This window comes from Danio rerio, chromosome 5 (genome assembly GCF_052040795.2).
Source record: "Danio rerio strain M-AB ecotype USA chromosome 5, GRCz13ab, whole genome shotgun sequence".
NCBI classification, from domain to species: Eukaryota; Metazoa; Chordata; class Actinopteri; order Cypriniformes; family Danionidae; genus Danio; species Danio rerio.
In genome coordinates, this window is record NC_141025.1 from 19124818 (window position 1) to 19149633 (window position 24816).

The window sequence follows — 24816 nt, forward strand, 5'->3', positions numbered from 1 at the left end:
ACAAATACAAATATTGTTTTTCACATGTGCTTTAACACGCATTTAACCTTCACCCATGCTGTTAGTTCCATCATTGGACTAATAGATTGACCCTTACATATTGAAATCTCATACATACTCAGATTTTATTACATTTTATTTTTTATTAAATTATATAAATATAGGGCCATAGCCAGCCTAGTGTAAGGGATGGTTCCTTTCTCTCAAAATGGGGACATTTTTACAGTTATTCGCCTCATTTTCTACTTAATTATGAAATTAATATACTGCATTTTAGTGATTTTTTATGCAATATTTTTAGCTGGATTAGCTTGTCAAACTGTCATCACAATAACACCTTTTAGCGTAAAACACATATTTCCTAAAGATTTAGAATAAAGAAATATGACAAAATACTTATTTTTAAAATACAAATTTATTACGTCCTATATCATTAGATATGGCCATTTGAATAAAACAAAATTAAAATATAATAATAATAAGAATAATAATAATAGTAATAATAATAATAATAAAGAGCTTCAGGATTTTTCTCACCTCTCTAGTAAAAAAGTACATTTAATTAAAAATTCATGGATAACAATAATAGCCAAATTAGTATTCAAACTCATTTTAATATGGTCTGTTTTTAATGCTTAACATATTTTTATTGGTCAGTTTTTGTTTCAAGAATAAGGTCTAAGATTTATAATCAAAGTTTTTGATTTAAAATTGTTTTTTTTTTTATATTACTGGCTACAGGCCTGTAATATGTTCTCAATCAAATGGTAAATTTTCAGCAACACTTCAATGTATTTCTGGTGAAGAAAAAGGATTTTCATTTTTTTAAATAAATTGGTTACATTTTTATATATTAAAAATTATATTTAAAACATTAATATAATTTTCACTAAAGCATTACACAATAAAAAAAATATTAAAATGTATTGCAGACAAAGCATGAGTTGAAGCATTAGTTGTCATTAGTTACAGCTGACACCTCTTTTTATAGTGATCAATGAAAACGAAAAAATAAAATACAAATAACTTATTACTATTTGGTTGGTATCATGCCACCTATTCCTATTGGTAGGTCTGTTCAGATTCTCATTACACAAACATCCAATTGGACAATCCCATGGGAGCAGCTGAATGCATTTACACATGCATACAGGTGGTGTGTCAAAAATGGCATAAGTATGTAACCGTACGTTCACACCGAAGGCGGCGAGAGCGTCAAAGTAGCCGGAAGTCATTCATTTTTAATGAGAGCCGGCGGCGATAAGCAGCGAGGAGCAGCGCGGCGCGTCTTCGCCGGCGTGAGCGTCGAGGAGAGTTGAAATGAAGTCAACTTTATGGTAACGAGCTATGACGGCGGCAAGCAAACAGAATGAAGACGTCCATCGCTTGATAGCAGTTCAGGGAACACAGACCTGTGAACTTTGGTTCCGACCACAGTTGTTCCCAAGGGTTTGATTATTGCGGTCGCCGGATTTCCAATTATTTACAATTTTTTCCTACAGGAACATACATTAAATAAGTTACTGGCGAGTTACTGATGTTCATTAAAGTTATATCAATTTATCTTAAAAAAGCGGGAATCTCACGCGATGTGACAGTACAAAACAGTAACGTTACTGCTGCTTCAGGATATTTCAGACATATGGACACATATTGGATAAATAGAGCAAAGCCACACCACACGCAACTTGATCTTCCATTGTTGTATGAATTTGATAAGAAGTGTGCAACATTTTCACGCTAGAAACATGTTTTATGCAGGAATGTAACTGATATGCTGCAACGGCTCCTTTAAATATGAGATCAATGTAGCGAGTTTTGACGCTCTCACCGCCGGAGCTGAAGGCAGAGAGCGTTGTCGCCAGGGCGGCCAGAGTGACCTTGGACGCTCTCGCCGCTTTCAGTGTGAACGTACGGTAATATAGACCATTTCAATTTGGCGATGTAACTGTCCCCTGAAAATTTGCTTGTTATCAAACGATTTCATAACTGTAAAAAGAGACCATTCAATCATGACTTAATGTTAAAACAGCAATCATAACATTATTCATCAATATGTGTAATTTTTTGGATTCTCAGAAATGTAAAACAAGAAATATGTTGCTTTTGTTTACATCCCTCAAAATGGTCTATACAGTACGTACAGCATGTGAGCCAAGTAGTACAAACAGTAGAGAAGTTGACCTACTGCACTTCTTTTGATGATATACTTATTGGCACATTCGATGGAGACTTTAATGTCCCACAAGGCAACGTAAATGTCAAATAGCCCCTACTCAGACAGTATGTGATTTTAAATGCACAGACGGTAAAGACAAGCATTATGCTAAAACTGAGCATTAGAATGGAGAAGAACATTGACTTAAGTGACTTTATACGTGGGATAGTTAGCACAAAACAGGCTTAAGAAATAGGATTTTTGTGCACAACTATTACTAGAATTTTCTGAGACTCTGAAGGTCAAATGAGAATACACTACCTGACAAAAGTCTTGTTGTCAATCCCAGTTGTAAGAGCAACATATAATAACTTGACTTCTAGTCAATCATTTAGAAAAGGGGCAGAAGGTAGATTTTTTCAGATGAATCATCTGTTGAACTGCATCACAAATACTGCAGAAGACTTATTGGAACTCACATGGACCCAATATTCTCACAGAAATCAGTCAAGTCTGGTGAAGGAAAAATCATGATTTGGGGTTACATTCAGTATGGGGGTGTGCAAGAGATGTGAAGAGTGGATGGCAACATCAACAGCCTGAGGTATCAAGACATTTGTGCTGCCTCACAAACCACAGGAGAGGGCAAATTCTTCAGCAGGATAGCACTCCTCATACTTCAGCATCCACATCAAAGTTCCTGAAAGCAAAGATGATCAAGGTGCTTCAGGATTGGCCAGGCCAGTCACCAGATATGAACATTAATGAACATGTCTGGGGTAAGATGAAGGAGGAGGCATTGAAGGTGAATAAAAAAAAATCTTGATGAACTCTGGGAGTCCTGCAAAAACTCTTACTTTGCCATTCCAGATGACTTTAGTAATAAGTGATTTGAGTCATTGCAAAGATGTACGGATGTAGTCGTACAAGATCATGGGAGTCATGCACAATATTAATTCTTTTTCCACTGCACAATGACTTTATATTCTATACTGCACATTATTTCTGTTAAGTGACAAGAATTTTGTCTAAGCAAAGTCAGACCTTACTGTCTTAATTAAATAATTAAAAATCAAGGCATGATCATATTTTACTTAAGTATAGTAAGCGTAATCTAGAGGTCTTTACCTTTCATATATGCCACATCTGACACCAAATGATCAACTAGAAGTCAAGTTATTATTTGTTGTTTCTAAAACTTACTCAGGTAGTGTAGTCAAATGTGTTAATATATTTAATGGTGCTAAATAAATTCCTTGTGCATTTCTGCTTTTATACTGGACAGCAGTGTCTGCTGCTTTAAATGCATATGTAAATGTGTCACATCATCTGACCTGATATATTCATTCTATCAATCACTGAATAGAAAATTTCATTTCAGAGTCATTCGGGGATGGATTCAGTGTCTGGTCTTTGTCACCTCACTTCAAGGACCTGTTAACATCCAGAGCGCTCTGGCTGTCTCACTCTTTTTATCTCGCTTTAACTCTCTCCGTCTGACTCAATGACAGCTATTCAGACTTCCCCATACAAATGAATGGCACACAACACCATTTCAATTAAGATTCCCACCTCCTTTTTTCCCTTCTTCGCTTTTCTAAACTGATAACCAGAGCCATTCAGCACATCCTGAATTACTAAAAGAAGTAGGTCATCCATTTCTTTGCCATTTTTCTCATTTAATTTTCCAATAAAGTACTGCGTAACCTCCGAGAGGCGCTTGGCTTCGCATTGATCCACAATTTAAAAGCCAACGCTCTAAGAATAAATAAATACAATTGCAGCGGTTATCTAATTATGATCATCTGCTTTTTACCAAATTAACTTTCTATGAAAAGATCAGAGATCATCTTCAACAGTGCGATTATTTTTTTTACGTCAAAGATCTCTTTTGATAGACAATCAAACCTCCAATCTGTCTGTGCAGAGGACACAAAACAGCTTCAGTCAGAGCCCCTGTGGCTGCTTTAGCAAAATCTAATAAAAAACATGGTGGTGTTTCTCAGATACGCAGTGTGTGGTCATTAACTTCATTGACGGGAGGCAGGATGACACAGTACAGGGTCCTTAGCCAGCTAACAAGTCCCCCTTACTGCTCCCAGATGGTGCTCCATTGTTTTAAAGAATCCTCGTTAGACCCACGGATCCACTGTAAAGGCTGGGGACTCACACCATCTGTCCTCTTGAGAGACGTCTCACAGTGGGACGGAGAAAGTGGGCACACCTGAACGTGTGGCAGGTTCAATACGGTAAGGAATTCATTAAGCAATGACATAAAATTCTGTGCACCTGTCATTGCTGAGTGGTCAATGGGGCGATCTGCCTTTCATTTCACAGCCTTCACATTTCATGTTCAGAAGAGACACTTTTGACTTACTATAGTGTACGTATCTTTGATTATCTCACTGATCTCAATAGTCTATCTCTGCACACAGCAAGAACAAGACGGGATGTCCAGCCTACTCTAATGTCAATGGAACATAGGGATGAATTTCGTGGGGGAAAAACATGGTCAGGGTTGAAATCGAATAGAAAAAAAAGTGGAAATTGAAGTATGCAAAAAGAAGACTTTTTAGGTATTTATGATTGAAGATTACTATTGAAATTTTGTCATTAAAAATGAGAAAACTATAATGTTCACACTATAAATGAGTTATGTAATACTCATAGCTATGGTTTGGGACATGCCAAAAGTTAATCATAGACAGAAGTCATAATTATTAGCCCCCTTTTAATTTTTTTCTTATTATGTTTAACAGAGCAAGGAAATTTTCACAGTATGTCTGATAATATTTTTTCTTCTGGAGAAAGTTGTTTTATTTTGGCTAGAATGAAAGCATAAAAAAAAAACATTTTAAAGTCAAAATTATTAGCCCCTTTAAGCAATTTTTTTGACTGCCTACAGAACAAACCATCGTTATCCAATAACTTGCCTAATTACACTAACCTGCCTAGCTAGCCTAGTTAAGCCTTTAAATGTCACCTCAAGCTGAATGTAGCGTCTTGAAAAATATCTAGTAAAATGTTATTTATTGTCATCATAGCAAGGATTTATCAGTTATAAATAAATTATTAGGAATGAGTTATTAAAACTATTATGTTTAAAAATGTATTGAAAAAAATATCTCAGTTAAACAGAAATTGGGGAAAAATAAACAGGGGGGCTAATAACTTTGACTTCAACTGTAGTGTATTTCCCAAATGATGCATTGTTCTTAGTTGAGCTGTGAGTCACGATGTTGTTTGGTAAATGCGCCCCAGCACGACTACAAAGGTGATATTGCATTTACAAAACAGCTGTTTAACATATGAGCACTTTTAATTGAACTAATAATGATAGAACACAGAGTTGCTTCAGTAAAGATGAAGGCAATGTTTTTAATGTCTAAACCAGTGTTTCCCTACCTTATTTTTGGAGGCACACCAACAGTACATATTTTGGATGTCTCTCTTATCTGACCGATACATTTCAGGTTACTTCTAATGTTCTGATGAGTTCATTCAGGTGTGTTAAATTAAAAAAGAGGTTGAAAACGTATACTGTTGGTGTGCCTTCAGGAACACTGTTAGGAAACACAGGTCTAAACTACATTCTTGCCTAAAATAAAACTGCAAAACTTGTTAACTTTTTTTAAATATTTATTTTTGATTTCTTATTTATGTTCTTATTTCCTTTATGATGAGATGCAATTATTGGAAGCAGTGCAGATTATTTTACATTTTACATTTATTTTACATTTTAACAGGAAGTGAAGATCTAGGGTTATTGCATCCTAACCAACAAATAATCACAACAATGTCATTTTATTATTTATGTAATCATAAAAACACACACACACACACATCCTCCAGACTCATAGAAGGAGATGGGGTAAAACGTGCAGTTATTCAGAGGCTATAGCTACAGTTTAAATAAGACTGGATTGTTCATGTTTCATGAGCGAGCACTAAATCCCACCGGCTCAGGGGCACAGATGCAAATTGTATTTTGTGCTATTGTTTTTGGATCCCCATTTTTCTCTGAGGAAAAGGTTTGGTGTCAGCAGAATTTCCTCACAACAGTTGGGGGAGACAAAGAGAGAGAGAGAAAGAGAGAGCGGGAGTGAGCAAGAGAGAGCGAGAAAGAGAGAGAGAGAGAGAGAGAGATCTGTCTGGATCTGGACTGGCTTGACCTCATAATATATTCATGACAAAGATACCTGCAGATTATACTTGTTAAAACCACTTGCTTACACAGCTACATTTCCTCCACATGCAAATACTGTGTGTTTTGTGTTGCTGTGCACTAAAAGACATGGCTTAACAGAGTGAAATATTTTCAGGCTGAAAGTGAGGTCTTGTGCACGATTGTTGTTGTGCTAGCATAAATCCATTAGATATAGTACAGTAATTGTTTCAGAAATAGTTTTATTAATCTAAGACATTTCATTTATCAATAGTCAGAGGCAGATTTAATGATTTTGGGGCCCTAAACAATTCCAGCCAAGGGACCCAAAAGTTGTACCTTTTGTACTTTCTTTACTATTTTGCTGTTTTTTCCTTATGCCATCCGATCTCATTTTCTACATTTTATCTTGATGCAAAAATAAAAATAATGTTTAAAGCCTCTTGTAAAACTTTTGAAATGATTTGTTTTCTTAAGATGAATTTACAACTAAAAATAAGAAATTAACTATTTCGTTTTTAAAACTAAATCTTTACTGATTTGACTGCTTGACTGGTCCATGATTGAAGGTGAGGGACACATTTGCGCGATGTAATAATTACATTAAAATACAAGAAAAAAATAGATCCTCGCAGTTCAAAATATGATAGAAAACAATGTTTTATATATTTTATAGTATCATTTATACTTCCAGGTATTTATTTGGGGGGCCTCAGATTTCCTGGGGCCCTAAGCGGTCGCTTACCTTGCTTATTGGTTAAATCCGTAAACAGACTCTGTCAATTGTAACAAAAGACTTTACACTTCACATGTTACTAATTTATTCTGTTTAAAAATGCTCATCTTTTAAATTTACTTTATTTAAAAACACAATACACATGAACTTAAGATCATTTGGTCCCTGAAGTAAACATATCAGACAAAAAAAACAAAAACAAAAAAAAAAAACTGAATGACACAACAATATATTATATTTAAAATCAAATTCAAACATCAAATTTTAGACTGCATGTGCATTTCAATACAGTTATCTAACTATCAGTTGATACAACTGCTCTTGATGCATATAATTGCATTAAGTTATTAACAATATTGCGAATGTTGCAAGTGACTGTTTTCTGTCTAAAGTTTAAAAAAATCATAATATAATAAATCATGGTCCTACTATAAATGCCAGAGTGACTTCATAAATCTAATCAGCACAATTATCAGCTGAATACTGTAATATTGAAAAATGTAGATTTTCCTTGAAAGGAAAAAAACAAAACAATAATGCGTCACAATAAGACCTATTGTCTTAATATTAATTAATGCATTTAGACAAACAGTGAGTATTTGCGTGTTGTCGTTATAATTGCTTTAGTGTCCCTGATTGAGTTTGGGTCTCCCCTATGTCAAACTGTAAAAATTATATTACATGATAATTACAACTCTTACACTCACATTGTCAATACATTTGAGTTTTGACAATTTACTTTTATTATATTTTTATTCTTTAAGCAAAACAGAAAGCAAGCCGAGAGAGCCAGTTGATACATACTGTTCCCCATAGTTGAAGTCAGAATTATTAGCCCCCTTCAATTTTTTTTTTTTTTTTTTAATATTTTCCAAATGATGTTTAACAGAGCAAGGAAATTTTAACAGTATATCTGATAACATTTTTTCTTCTGGAGAAAGTCTTTATTGTTTTATTTTGGCTAAAATTAAAGCAGTCTTTTATTTTTTGAAAATCCATTTTAAGGTAAAAATTATTAGTCCCTTTAAGCATTTTTTCAATAGTCTACAGAACAAAGCATTGTTGTACAATAACTTTCCTAGTTACCCTAACTTGCCTATTTAACCTGAATAACCTAGTTAAGCCTTTAAATGTCACTTTAAGCTGTATAGAAGTGTCTTAAAAATATAAGTAAAATATTATTTACTGTCATCATGGCAAAGATAAAATAAATCAGTTATTAGAAATGAGTTATTAAAACTATTATGCTTAGAAATGTGTTGAAAAAAATATTCTCACTGGTAAACAGAAATTGGAAAAAAATAAATAAACAGGGGGGCTAATAATTCTCACTTCAACTGTATATGTATGTATATATATATATATATATATATATATATATATATATATATAAATATATATAAATATATATATATATATATATATATATATATACATATATAAATATTCCACTATGGCAAATGTTTTTTTTACAAAGTTTAAGGCCAAGCCTAGAATTTTTGCTAGCCTAGTTTTTTTAATTCAAACTTGTGTTCATGTAAATTTTCAAGAAGACACGGGTTATGTTCACATTCCTTAATCAATAAAAAAATAAATAAGAAAATGAAAAGAATAATGAAGCACATTGGCACCAGTCTAAACTGTGCATATGTTGCTGCATAGTGTAAAAGGACAATGATGATGTCTTTGAGATGTTGTAGATGATTGGCGTTCTCTGTTTAGGTGGTCTTTTTTAGCTGTTTTTTTTTTTTGTACTTTCTTTTCAAGTACACTGTAAAAAAAAAAGGCACAATAAAAAAAGAAAATAAAAAAAAGAAAACAGCTGCTGTGGTTGCTAGAAATGAATTGGTAAAAATCAGTAATCTCATTTATTTACAGTAAACTAACATATTTTATTAATGTGTATGGTGTAAATACACCAATGTTAAATAATGACAGTTACTGTGATCACAATATATTAGCAACAATCACTTTCAAAAAGATCATATGAGAAAATAACTTTATACTACAACTAAGCTACTAGTTTAAATAATAATACACTGTAAAAACAATTTAATTGACGGTCGCCACAGCGGAATGATCCACCAACTTATCCAGCACATGTTTTATGCAGCAATGCCCTTCCAGCTCCAAACCATCTCTGGGAAACATCCAAACACGAGGGACAATTTAGCTTACCCAGTTCACGTGTAACGCATGTTTTTGGACCATAGTTAATGAAAAACAAATATGCTTTCTGTTTTGCTTAAAGGGTCACGAAACACCAAAACACATTTTTTGAGCTGTTGACAGTCGTATATGTGTCCCACACTGCTAAAAACACTATTAGGACACCTATATTTCACTAAAAAGTGTAAATTGGTTGTTTTTGCGTTATTTCAAGCAAATTCGTACTTCCTGTTTGAAACGAATTTTTGAAGCTGCGTCACGGTCATGACATAATAGTGTGTATTCCAGCGTGCAGACTGGGCGTCTGTGCCAGAGTGAGTCTTATTACGTCTTACAGTGTGTTGCATTAATGCATGAGTAAGGCTTGGGTCAAACCAATCAGCGCGCTCTATTGTGCAACTTCATTAATATTCATTACTATCACCGTGTTTTCAGGACAGAGACGCCACGTTGTGTTGGCAAAACAAGCGTGAAGTGTTGCTTTTATAGTTTGCTGCAGTTAAGTTTCGTTTTCATTTTCTCTCTGTGAGAGCTCAGACTCACGTGTGGATTACAGTGTACGCGACGCGCGACAACAATTACGTGTCTAAGGAGGATTATTGTTTACCTGAGAGCTGTTCTCATCTGCAAACGCTGGGATCTGGAATCGTTTGTAGTATTCTCTTCATAAAGACGCGGCTCTAGTTGCTGGTGATTGTCCTGTCTCTACAGATTTGGTAAGTGAGCGACCAGTGCTCTTTGTTTATTCAGTTTGTTCGTATCTAACAAACTATTGCACAGAGTGTAAACACGTTAGCACCACAACCAAACTTTAACCTCGTGTAGGGTTTTTACCGCATTTAGTGACCGGAATAACACGCGCGGCTTTCTGACACTACCTGTCGTGTGCATCTAAGTTTCTGGGAAATGCAGAGGGTTTTTTTCTCTCATTCGCCGTGCGGTATAAAACATTGCATGAAAAATACACGCTTAGAGCAGCTCCTCGAATCAAATATCTCGTGTGTCGCGAGGGGCATGAATAAATTCCCTGAATGAAAGAGCCAAACTGCAGTTAAAGTCCACCATTTAATAATTTGGCTAATAATTCGACTACAGATGTCCATGTAGGTTAAACACCATCACATTCTCCTGTATGTATGTGTGTGTGTGTGTGTATTTTGACTCTGCAACTCGCGCGTGCCCAAATCGACACTCCCACACCCTCCCACTTTAGTTCCTCCGACACTCCCCCCTAAACAGAGCTGGACACGCCCACTTTTCTGACTTTTTCCAAAGAAGAGGTGTGAAAACACCCTGCTGAAACGAGGGGGTTTCATGGCCCTTTAAAGATTAAAATATGACAAAAGTAAATTGTCAACGCTTAAATGTATTGACAATGTGAGTGTAAGAGTTGTAAGTATCATGTAACATATTATAATATAATATCTACAGTTTGGGATAGGCGAGACCCAAACTCAATCAGGGACACTAAAGTAATTATAATGGCAACATGCAAATGTCCACTGTTTGTCAAAATGCATTATTTAATGTTACCACATGAGATCTTTTTGTCATTTCATTTCATTTTTTTTTTGGCTTAGTCCCTTTGTTAATCCGGGGTAGTCACAGCGGAATGAACCGCCAACTTATCCAGCACGTTTTTTTTTTGCGCAGTGGATGTCCTTCCAGCTACAACTTATCAGGCAAACATCCATTCCATTCACACTCATACATTACGGATAGCCTTCCCAATTTACCTGTACCGCATGTCTTTGGGCTGTGGGGTAAACCGCAGCACCCGGTGGAAACCCACACGAATGCAAGGAGAACATGCAAACTCCACACAGAAATGCCAACTAACTCAGCTTGAACCACTCCGCCACTGCATCGCCCAAAATATTTTTGTAACACATTTTTTTTTTACCTGTCAAGAAAAATTTTAATTTTTAGCATCGATATTACAGTATTCAGCTGATAACTGTGCTGATTACTTTAATAAATTCACTGACTAGGTTCATAAAGTAAATGACTATTGAAATTATATAATTTGGAAACCATAAAAGCAGCATTAGAGATAAAAGACATCATCAATCTAATCTAAAAAAAAAAAGATATTTGTGTTCTGCTGTAGGGGGCGACACAGTGGCACAGTAGGTAGTGCTGTCGCCTCACAGCAAGTAGGGTCGCTGGTTCGAGCCTCGGCTGGGTCAGTGGGCGTATCTGTGTGGAGTTTGCATGTTCTCCCTGCGTTCGCGTGGATTTCCTCCAGGCGCTCTGGTTTTCCCCACAGTCCAAAGACATGCGGTACAGGTAAATTGGATAGGTTAAATTGTGCATAGTGTATGACTGTGAATGAGTGTATGGATGTTTCCCAGAGATGGGTTGCAGCTGGAAGGGCATACGCTACGTGAAATGTATGCTGGATAAGTTGGCGGTTCATTCCACTTTGGCAACCTCAGATTAATAAAGGGATTAAGCCTTAAAGAAAATGAATGAATGAATGAGTGAATGAATAAATGTTCTACTGTACATCCCTGTGTATGTAATAAGCAATGTCTCCATGCATTGTGGACCTGCATAGGTACATAACACTCTTTAAATAACAAGTAAACACCTGCGTCATTGACTTAAAAAAAAAACAACAACAAAAAAACAACCTAATTTAGCACTAATGAAGACATAATGTACATCTGGTTTCATTTCATGAGGTTATTGTGGTGATTGTCCAGGAGTACCCAACTCACAAGAGATAACTCATCTTTTCTCTGCCATTTTAAATTAAGTTTTCAATCAACAACAGCAAAAATGTTATGAATTGCTAGAACTGGCCCAAAAATTCACTGTCTCATGAGGCACAAAACGAAAACGTTCTTTTAAAAGTTCTTCTATTAAGTGGCTCTTTGAATCAAATAGCAGTCAGGCGGCATTGATTTTTCCTGTGCCTCAGTGTTTTCCACAAGGCAAAATTCAGCTGAGATTACAATTAACAAAAAGAGATTTACAATCTGTATTTCGCTACCTTCCTGCTAAACTGAAAGGAAGATAAACTAACATTAATTACAGATTTGAATCCAGGATAATTGCCAAGGCCTTTATCTCTCTCCTTCCCTCCCTCCCTCCCTGTCTGAAACTGCTGTCCTCTTTTTTCCTGACACTCACCGGAGTTTTTCCCCAACAAAAACTCACTTTAGCCTGTCAGTATCAGTTCAGTGTTATGCAGCTACAATGCTTTAGTCTTTATCTAATATGACAGCAGTCTTTTCAGGTGTCAGGTACAGACGCTGCTGTAACATCTACACAGGGGAACTGTTCTGACTGCCAAAGCCAAAGATTCAAATGTGGGAATGATTTCTTTTGATGCTCGATGCTGCCTTGGAATTGGGAAAACATATATGTTCAAACACCCACTGGAGTTGAAGTTGTGAATTTGAGAAGGCCTTCCTTGTTTGCAAGTGAAAAATATAAACTAAATAAAGGTTGTATATTACTCTGAAATAAAAGTCCTTGAGTGTTTAAAGTTTTGTTTTTTGCTGTTGCTTTCCACCGCAGCCTCAATTTCGCTTTTAAAATGGCGGCCTCATGAAATCAGCCTTATAGCCACAATATATAGAAAATGAACAAAAGAACATAGACAGAACACAGATATAATAACTATATGTTATGACTGGGTCAGTGACCACCTGAGGGCGCTGTAGTTCATCGGACATCTAGTTGAAACTACAGCGCCCAAAGAAAGATTATAAATCCATACATACCACGCGCATACACCGGAACACATACACTGATTGTTTTCACAGCTGTCTCCATTTTCTGTTGATAATCTGGACTATATATTCCATCATGTCATTACTGTTTTTCATCGCGTCGTTGTCTTTCTTTTTCCAGTATTCCCAGTAAGTCTAGTATTCCGAGTTTGTTGTTCTGATCTCGTTCTTAGTCTAGTTCGTGTTTTATTTGTCTTGTCTGTTTTCTAGTTAAGTCTAGTTGTTTGAGTTTGTTATTCCTGAGCCTTGTCTCTGATTTAGTTTCTGGTTTTGTCGTTTATTTGTTACTTTGTACTTTGAACACCTTGTTTTATGTTGATGCACTGTAAATAAATCTGCACTTCGATCCGCACCTTTTGTTTTCCTGTTTTGATCACGCTAACTAACGTGACACTAAAAACTACTGACATATGAGACAGCACCAATGGACCATAGGCCAAATGATTTACAAACCGAACAAACACATCTTCCAACCAATCAGAATTAAGAACTTCAGACCTTGAAACATAACAAAGTAACATAACGTAACCTTACACAGTGAATTGCATTAACTAGTAAACTGTAATAAACAGGAAACCATGTTTCCTCTAACACATGGATGGACTGAAAGCCATAAACATGAATATTTAGATTTTATTGGGTCTTTAATTTCATCCAAATGTATTAGTCAGCTTCACTTTACAGGCACTGACACATTCGTCACTGTCAGCAATATGAGCGCTCTGTTTTTCTGTGTCTGGCAGCTGCGGCCTCATCGTTTTATGACCCAAATGTCTTTGAGGGTCGGCTGATGGCTCTGAGTGGGCCAGCCTTCCATCTAAACTCTTGAAACCCCAATTCGGAGCAGTCCAGTAATGAACGCATTAATATTCTGTTCAATATTTATGTAGCTGCTATCTCAGTCCTCCAGATCAGATCTATATGGAGAGGAGCAGGCCACAGGAATCCTCTCGGGACGTAAATAAATCAATTTTGGTAATGAATAGCTCAACATGCTCATGTTTTTTTCTCCGCTGCTCAGCAAATGGCAGGCAGTGCCTTTAGATAATGGCTCTGAAAATAATATGTAAGAGCATGCTTCTATCTCTGACTGCATAGTGTACAGTAGACATAATAACCGATCACTGTTTCCCATGTCTGGAACAGACATTTGCACAAATACATCATGGCAGACGCTGTATGCTAGATACTTTGAACTTCAGTACAGGCTTTCAAAGCTTTTAAAATCATTACTGAAAGTATAAATAAGCATAAATAGCAAAGAGTGACGAAGCCAACAGTGTTAAGGAGTGAACATTGTGTGCATGTGTCTGGGCAAAATAATTGTTTTAAAATCTCACGTCAAGAACATAAACATGCTCTTACATGAGAGTCTCCTCATCACATACTGTTAAAAGGGTAAACAGCTCTTATTTCACATAAAATCATCTGTTAAGTTTGTTCTCAGGATCTGTCATACTGGCTTTGTGTTTAAAAGTGCTATTAAAATATTTAAGCCAAATATAGCTATCATTTTCTTATGCAGTCTGCAGTAGAAATGACATAGTTGGTCACACTTAACTTTTTCCAACACAGTAGGGGCCAGCAAATCTAGCATGGAGTGCAGAGGATGGAACAGGGACCACAACTTGGTCACCAGGCTAAAAACTGAGATGATCTATCAAATCTTGACTTCATTTTAGACTAAGTAAAAAACTAAACAAAAAAAAATATATATAATTCTGATAAATCGGATTTTTAAAAATTGTATATATATATATATATATATATATATATATATATATATATATATATATATATATATATATATATATATATATATATACACAGGGTGGGGAATTTATATGGATATACCCTAATAAAATGGAAATGGTTGGTGATATTAACGTCCTGTTTGTGGCACATTAGTATATGTGAGGGGGCAAACTTTTCAAGATGGGTGGTGACCATGGTGGCCTTTTTGAAGTCGGCCATCTTGGATCCAACTTTTGGTTTTTTTTTTAATAGGAAGAGGGCCATTTGACACATCAAATTTTCTTGGGAATTTTACAAGAAAAACAATGGTGTGCTTGGTTTCAATGTAACTTTATTCTTTCATGAGTTATTTACAAGTTTCTGACCACTTTTAAAATGTGTTCAATATGCTGCCCATTGTGTTGGATTGTCAATGCAACCCTCTTCTGCCAATCTTCACACACTGATAGCAACACCGCAGTAGAAATGCCAGCACATGATTCCAGTATCTGTAGTTTAAGGTGCTGCACATAATATATAAATATTTGAAAAAGAAAAAAAATTCAAAAGGGGGCTAATAATTCTGACTTCAACTTCAATTTATGTAATATGAGCTTAACAAACACTATTTTTAAGATTTTAGGCAGGGGACGTTTTGTTCAATCCACTTCAATTTGTAAAAATTATTAAGTTAACTTAATATTTTTGTGTTGGGAAAACATGAAGGAATTGTGTAGAACCCAACATTTTTTTACATTGTACACACAAAATAGGCTTTTGCAGTCATTTGCAGAAATTACTGACATAGTCTAACAGTTTGGTGGCATATTTTTTTGTTGTGTTTTTCTTTTTTTGATAGCAGCTGTTCATGAGTTTAAGGGGTCCACAAACAGTGTGGCCAAATACAAGTTTAGTTGAGCTGAATCGTAATGATTATTGCACTTTTTTATAAGTAGCGAACAACAATAAAGGCAGACCTTCCACCCTTACTTTTCCAGTACTCACACAGAATTTATGATCCTTAGATTCTACTGGAATTTTTCTAGCGCCCCCTGTGATTAGGTATAGGTGCTAGACATCTGTTGAGAAACTCCCAACTCATTCGAAACCTGTGCAAACCACTTTGAGGTACAATAAAGTGTGAGCCTTGGCCAATTTGGATGACTTTAGGTTGCTCAAGCGTTGAGCAGAATTTGATAATTGTTTTAACTATGATATTAGCTCTCAGGGAATGCAAAGAAACTGCTTCTGTTGAACCTGATGAGAGCACACATTAAAGTTAGAATATATTGGTGACCAGATTATGACTTTGTCAAGGGCCCAACACAATCCAAGATCGAGCTTTCAAATGCTCATTCATCACCAGTATAAGATGAAGAGGAGCACACATCATGACTTTCCAAGTATGATACGATCCTGGATTAACATCTATGTTGATCCTGGAACATCATTTTTGTTCAAAAATGTAATCCATACCCCTAAACCCAACCATAACTGTAAATTATTCCCAAAATCAGAGGCCATAAACCTAACAGCAAGACTAAACTGAACATAAACTGTAAACTGATCCCTTAATTTTGATTGGCTGATTTGATTGTTGTTCCAGGATCAACATAGATGTTAATCCAGGAACATGTCCTTCTTGATAAAATCAGCTTGATGGAAAGGTAGTGGTGGGAATAGTCTGATTTGACTTACCCCAGAGGTTGACGGACATATAACCGTCAAACCATGACTGTCAGAGTTGCCAGTCATGGTAAGCTTGGCATTCATTCACTACACTGTTCTTCAATCCAGGTCAGAAGAAGTATCTCAAAATGACCAAGATGACCAGACAAGATCTAATGCACCAGCTTTATGACCTGGGGATGGTAAGCAAAAGGTAAGACAAGTTGATGTACAACACAACTCCATTCACTTGTGATCGCCATCTATGCAAGCTTATACCATCTTCCCAGTAGTATGTAACTGCAACTCTCTACATCTAAGCTTTTTCCAAGCTGACAGCAGCATCTAGACAGAATGACAGGGAAAAATCAGCTTTCTGAGCAGCGGTGAGATCTTGCTCTCCAGAAGAGGAGATCTCAGAGTTTATGAACAACGTGCACTCAAACATGTCAGACACAGGATTCATAAAGGAATCATTGATGTTCACAACATCATCCCTTGTCCGAAATTGTGCTAAAGTAACAGCACAGGCAGGAACAACAGCAGGTAAATGAGCACAACTTATTTAAGTTACAAATTATTGTAAAGCTCTTTGAAAAGCTTTAAATATTATTGTTACATCACTGATGGCAGGCATTTAGAGACTGGTACAAACTCACCCCAAACAAATGTAATACTTTTTCACTGATACTCTCTGATATCCTAGACATCCAACATCAGGAAGGTAACAGTATTATTCATATTTTCATCAACATTGATCCTCATAATGCCTGCAAAAAAAGCAAATCAGAACGAAACATACTATTATGTTGCATGTGAGATAATTAACTTACAGCATTGATTGGCCACAATGTTGCCTAGTGAGATTACAACAATGATAATCCCCCTTGCTTATTTTTATGTTTATGTAAGCTTATATTAAATTTACCCAACAGTCAACTTTATCAAATAAAATGAGTGTAGTTAACTTAAAATTGACTGAAAGTTAATTCTACTCATTTAAAAAAGACTTCAACTCTGTGTTGAAGGTAATAAGTTAATTAAATACTTCATTAATCCTGTTTAAATGGAGTAAATTCACAGTACTCACATAGATTAGTTTAACTCAAATGGTTAGTAGCGATCGGTTTCCTCAAATGATTTGAGTTGCTTTAACTTATAGGGTTTTACAGTATTCAGTTGGTTTGAGTTCTTTTAATTTATCAGGTTTTAATGTGCTCAAATTGTTTTGGTTACTCAAATGGATTAAGTTCACAGCACTCATTAGGATTAGTTTTTGAACTCAAATGGTTTGTTGCAATCGGTTTCCTCAAATGGTTTGAGTGACCTTAACTTTTTGGGGTTTACAGTGTATGTATGTCGGACCCCTTTATTGAAAATTAGAGTTGAAAAGAGACTAAAGTCCACATTTAGTTTTCCATACACTGCATGTGTTGAATAGTCCACTCCCATAACATACCGACATATACTCTTAAAAGAGCAATTAAGCAAGCAAGCAATACACCCCCAATAAACAAGACTATTAACGTGTTGACGATCATTAGCATCTTAAATCCTTGGAGGATTTTTTATTTTTTAAAAACATATGTATATTTTTAAGCATTTATGCATTTATCATCTTAACTTCAAATTACAAAAAACATATTACCGCTAGTGTGAGGTGTTTCTAATGCAGCTTCTATGGGACAGGAAAGTACATTTTAAGTTGTTCTCTCTTCTAGATGTCGTTATCAATCTCACACAATGTTTTTTTTTCCATTTATTCAATTCTCTCGAGTTTACCCAACTAAAAATAAATAAATACATTTACCAAACTATGACAACTTCCACTACTGAGAAACCCAGAAATTTGAAAATGGTCCATACTTCATATCTGACAATTCGGTCAATAAGTCAGCATCTTAAAGCTAAAGTAAACTAAGTGAGTCTTATGGAATTATGAATAATTCAAGCATTTAAACAAATGGCCCGTTTCCACTGAGTGGTACAATATGGTACAGTATGGGTCGCCTTTATCAGGCTTACATTTTCACTGCTAATAGGGTACCAATGGTACTCTTTTGGTAGGCAGGGTGTACGACAAAGTTTCAGTCAACGTCATTCTTGCTCGAGGAAATGTCAAAGTTGTGGGTCATTCACCTATCATATGAGAAGCACTTCTCACAAAACAGATGCTTTATATACATAGATACTTGTGTATAAATGTTCATTATTAACCTTTCTATGAACATGATTTGAATATAACTGCAGATCAAAGATTACTGCAACATCTGTGATTATATAAAATAAATAAATGCAACCTATATGAACACATACAGACCCTTACAGTCTCTGATATGATAATTAAATATGGCAGTTTGTTCATGTTTTAGGTTGCTGAGTGACGTATCTCTTTAAACCAATAGCATTTGGTTGTGCACCTTGCTCTGCATTTTGGTACACTTTTGTTGTGCTAGGTACCCTTTGCAAAGGGTACCCAAAAAGTGGTATGGTACAGTTTGCTTTTATGTACCTTTTGACAGTGGAAATGGCCATAAAGGCATACTGTATCTAATCGTACAGTACCACTCAGTGAAAACAGGCCAATAAGCAACTACTTTACTATACCACCCTTCTCTCTCATTTAAACATTCATCTATTATACGTCCGTCTACTTTCTTGTTTTCATTTATAATTCTTCTCCCATTTTTCTGCATTACACTAAAAATGCCAATCAATAAATAGCCAATCCACCTTCACTTTGAGAGGCCATTTGTCAGTCAGCGTTGTCTGTCACCAGCCAAAGTAATCATATTTCTCCTCCTTTTTTGTACTTTTCTCATTTGCTGTTTGCTCAGAAAGGCTGGGGTGATTTAATGGATTGTGAAGTGGGCATGTTCCAGCAGCTAGACTGTGGCGCTTCTTGTTGCACACAGAATGAATGTCGGCAATGCCTTCCGCACACAGACTGACTCTGATTCATCACAGACCTCCTGCAGATATACAGCCGTATCGCTCGCACAGCCACAGTACACACAGATACAGCCGGTTCGCTTGCTCTGAGGCCCAATCTAGACTCATTATCTGAGATACTTGAGCTAAACAGAACCCGGTTGCTTTAATATACAGGATAGCAAATGTTTACTGCCTATTTGTAGACATATCCCTTACAATTGCCATCTCTCTGTATCTCCTCGAGCAGACGAGCGGTGTGAGTCACTGTGGCATTATGTTACGATATGATGCATGGCACCTCTCTTTCTAAATCAAACTCCAGCTGTGCTGCAGTCATCAGAAAGCATTGTGGGAGGGGGGAGTTCAACATGCGAAGTAAGGCCTTCGGGGTATCCCATGCTGTGAGATTGAAAGCAAAGCCTTCATTGTACTAACTGGGTTACTGTTAGTTTATAATCAGGTAATCGGTTACTATATTTAATATAAATCTGGAACAATTTGAGTCAGGGGCTTGGTGGTTCTTCTATTCAGCTGTGATTCTTTACAGTTAAGTAGTGCTGATGTACCTCAGGGGCAAATGAGGGTTAAATGACTCGGCTGAGGGCAAAATGTCAAGAGTAAAATGTGTAATTAAACCTGAATCTCTTTTTTATGGTGTTTTTACTGAGCTGACTAGACTATAACGGATACTGGAAATAAGCAGTCATATTCAACAATATTTAGAAACAAACAGATAGATAAATCAAAATAATGAATGCATAGAACTACAGAATGAACAGCAAAAAGACTGTTGATAGATTGAGCAAATTAAAAGACAAATGTTAGAACCACAAAATGAACGAACAAACTCCGGATTGAAGAAATACTGTATACCACAAAAATTAGAATGTTAGAATTAGAACTTAGTGAGCAAAAAAACAAACAAACAATAGATGGTTAGGACAAATGAACAGTATAATTATAAATTGAATGAACAATACACAGTGCAAACAAAAGAAAATAGTAGAAGCATGATCAATAGAAAAAAATGCACAATAGTTTGAGAAACTAAACGTCAGAAAGACAAAAAGGAACAAATGATAGACCAAACAAACATAAAAAACACAAAAGAACTTAAAGAAAATTAATTATCCATTACTAGAACAATTTTGATATGTTTTGTTTTTTTCACAAATATTTTAAGCATAACATGTACCTAATGCCAGGATTCATTTGAAATGGTAATTTCAATCAATGTCATTTCTAGAGTGCATGTCTCTGTCCATGGTGCTGAAACCACTTACCATTACAGTCAATTGAAAACATTTATTCATTCATTTTCTTTCCTGCTTAGTCCCTTCATTAATCCTGGGTGGCCACAGCGGAATGAACCGCCAACTTATCCAGCATTTGTTTTACGCAGCAGATGCCCTTCCAGCTGCAACCAATCACTAGGAATCAGTCATTCACACACATAGACTACGGACAATTTAGCTTATCCAATTATAGTGCATGTCTTTGGACTTGCGGGGAAAACCGGAGCACCCGGAGGAAACCCACGTGGACACGGGGAGAACATGCAAACTACCCACTACACCACCACACTGCCTAATTGAAAACAAAGTTTTGCAATATCTTGATCCTCAAAGTCAAACCTGTTTTAGTGATTTCACCTACTTCTACATGTCTGAATTTTATAGTTAATAAAAAATCTGAAACTTCAGCTCATCTGTGCTCAGTTATCTAGTCATCCTACCCTTAATCCAGCTCTTATTCTAACATAATTGGTAGCAGTACCTGACAACAATTTCCAACATGCAATGTTCAACATGCAAAGTAAGGCCTTCAAAATATCTCATGCTGTGAGATTGAAAGCAAAGCCTTCATTGTTTTAACTGGGTTACTGTTTAAAATCAGGTATCGGTTACTATATTTAGGTAAATGGTTATACGTAATTATTATAACAGCCATACTTGACAAACTTGCAATTTTCTAGTTTTTTTTCTTATAAGCAATTGCATATAAATGTCAACCTTTCCATAAAAACAATGTTTTCACCAAAATATTGAAACTCTTTTAATGTTGTTTGCATAGACTTGTATTTTACAGCATTGTAAAAGACTCAATAATGTCTGTGTCAGTGTTTTCAAACAACTATATTTTATTTAACACAGTCACAAAATTGGCAATTTCAAATATGTCACATCCATAACGGTTAGGTGTCACGTCCATAACCAAGCTTTTACCTCATAAATGCAAAAATATTAAATACAATTAAATTAATGATTTTTGTTCTGTAGTGAGTTGACTCTTATCCTTTTGATTAGCATTGTTTCTTTTGGGTTGTGCAATTTAATTCACAAAATTTCTACAAAGTATGTTGTATACTGTAAACTCGCTGATTTTTTTGGTCACATCCATAACGCATGTTTTTTTTTTCCTCATTTAAAATAATACAAATGTTTATAGATCGATGTTTTCCGATCCCATAACTCTGTGTATAGTTGTTTTGGAAAATAAAAACAGATGTTTTAACACAAAGCCAACATGCACTTCTATTTAAATCTATGTTTTGAATTTTTAGTGCAAATGTCACATCCATAAGGCTGGAATTGCTTTTATGTATGTTTGTTATTTTTACTTTAAATCCCTTGTCATGTGTTGTGGATATTCTTGCACAATTACAAGGTTTTGTAAGTGTCCTTTTTAATCACTTGCCAAATATCCCCCCAAAATTTTAAGTACTAACAGCTGAATTAACGGATTTAATTCATGACAGATATATTTGTTAGCAACTTAACATGCACACACCCGCAGTGATTCCAAGACAAAAATAACTTAAGAATGCAAATGAAAATGAAAGTAATTTTAAAACTCCTTAGGGACACATCTGTCAGTGTGTTGAAGGTGGAAAAAAGTGATTTATAAATACTGAAAACTTGAACAAGTATTGATATTCTATACCATTTTCAATACTGCAGTGAGAAATTGTTGGCATATTTAGCTATAATTGTTGTGTGATTGCCTGTTTAATCATAACATTGCATAAAAGAACTTAACTCAATGTTCACATGCTGAGCTGTGTGTGCCTTCACTTTGGGTGGCATTAATAAAAGAGAAACGAAGATATATCAAATGCGTTTTAAATATCTTATTAGAAAGAAAAAACAAAGAATGAATTAATGAATGACAGAACTAAAGGAATAAGAAAAAAGATTAAAAGACAAATGACAGAAAGACAGAACTGAACATGAAAAAAAAACAATCAATAGCATAATCTATATAACATATAAACAACATATAAACAAATAGTAGACAGATGGAACAGATGGAATATTCACATATTTTCTGAACAAAATGAAAATAAACAAGTATAAAATGGATAATAGTGAAAACAATAAACTGATCTATTCAAGACAGTTCTCAAACCATACAGTATGTGCTCAGGCAAACAAACAATTAAATAAAATGAAAAAAAAAAAAAAAAAAAAAAAATAATAATAATAATAATAATAATAAAAAAAATAATAAATAAAATAAAATAAATATAGGTGCATTTAGGCCAAAACAGATTTATTAAACAGAGATATTTATTAAAATAACATTTTAGTCACAGAACATCTTTAGAAATGAAAAGATAATACATTTAAATTCATGCAAAATATTGCAAAAAAAATAAATAAATAAATAAAACTACAACATTTCAACTGATTTGTATATATTTTTTTGTTTTTCTTGATTTTTGAAAATTGTATTTAATATTTCCCCTAAAATATAAATTTGGGCTACTAATTTTTGAACCGTTATTTTGAGTTATTTTGTTAGATAAGCTCCAGAATTGGCTTCTGTACTGACTGAACTAACGTATATGCACAAATATAATATTGTAAAGCTTTCTATAGAAAATATTCATTTAAATGAGAGATTTGTGGGCGGTGTACTCGTATATGCTAAGCACTGTATGTGTTGTTAGTTTCAGTGATTTTTATCTGGGAATAACACACCTTGGAACATCACAGTAGGCCAAAATCAGCGATTCCAGAATTATAAAAAGTATCTGCCTGAATTCATTACAATTATGTATTAGGTTATCTTTATTATGGATTACTTTTAAAACTTTTAAAACCCCAGTCATGACATACCCTGTTAATAACACAAGTCTAGGTGAAACAAATTTTGGGTGGGTAAAAAAACAGTCTGGCAAAAATACAGTCCAAATGATCAGCTTTTAGGTTTTGCGGGATCTGAATCCTGAAATCCTTCTTTAATTACTGCCTAGACCCTTAATAAAACAGCTTCCCAGTGATCTGAAATCCACACTCCACCCTCCCCATCTCATTACTGGTAAAATCTTGGCAATTGCTTGGTGCCATTTGTTTCAAATATCCAATCGTCCAAGACAAAAGGAAACTCTTGTTGTGGTACCTACGGACCATCTGTCAGCCATGGAAACTTCGAAAAAACATTCCACGGGATGAGACAATATTTTAATTACTCCCGCGAGACTCTTTCAAAGACAAGCAGGTTTAAACCAAAACCTGGTATATAACAGAGAGCAGGTGGCGAGGGTGACTCTTACTCTTGGATTGAACAGCTAGTGAAATTGTATTTATAAGTGCAGCTCCGGCAGCCAAGTTTTTAGAATAATATTTTTAGAGACGTGCCTGTGGATCTTGTTAAAACAATACAAAATAAAGCAATGTGCGAACATTTATATATAAATAAATAGTCACGGGCGTGCTTCCCAGAAAGAATAAAGTCATTTCGATATTTCACAACAGTTTATGAAGAATAGCAGAATTTAATTGTGCATGTGACTCAATATTAAGAGTCTTTCAGAGATTGTTTATTCGTTTTGTCCACATTAAAATGGAGTCGGTAACCATAAATCTAAAAAGCACACCTGGAATGCTGATGGATATATTCATGAAGGCAACACATCAACTAGTCGATCATAAGATATGCATAACCAGCGTTGATTGGGGTGGGTTTCCAAAACGTCTGCGAAAGTAGCTGTTTTCAGAGACCCTCCAGACGTCATTAGACACAGCGTCGACCATCAGCAGGCTTCTGCGCAAGGCGGCAGTTGAAAGGCAGTAATTGTTAACACGTGTAAGAAATTAAACATTTTCCTGCATGCTGTCAAAGCATCAAAAGGCCCTCTACTTAGAGCTTTCAATCTTGGTGAATTGCCTGTTCATTTGCATTTCTTTCACATCAAAAAAACTGAATACACTGCTAAAATCTTTAGTGTTTCTCAGAATCTCTTCTTGTTTTTTAGGTCAATGAGCTACGATGTCGAATAAAATCATGCTGAAACCTATGACTGATAAACACAGATAAATTAACTAATCAAAGGCTTCGTTTGACTTCATTTTCCCCAAGCATTTATGCTCTGGAGACCAAAGACTTAGTAAATCAGGTTGTCATTTCCCTAAAACTCTTTAAAACTGATGTTACGGGAAAGCTAATCCTGTAGCAAAAGTGCCTTATATGCCATAATTTCTGTAGAGAGAACCGAACAAAGTGT

General features: G+C 35.3%; 1 long non-coding RNA gene across 3 annotated transcripts in view; it reads right to left on the minus strand.

Moving 5' to 3' along the window:
• Positions 1-24816, minus strand: part of LOC141385789 (uncharacterized) — a 289458-nt gene that overhangs the window by 119420 nt on the left and 145222 nt on the right. Inside the window, exon 3 of one of the 3 annotated variants that reach the window (XR_015491094.1) lies at positions 23576-24356. The exons of the other annotated variants lie outside the window; for them this stretch is intronic. This is a non-coding gene — a long non-coding RNA (uncharacterized LOC141385789). Of the gene's footprint in view, positions 1-23575; positions 24357-24816 lie in introns of those variants that run through there. 3 annotated transcript variants of the gene reach the window in all.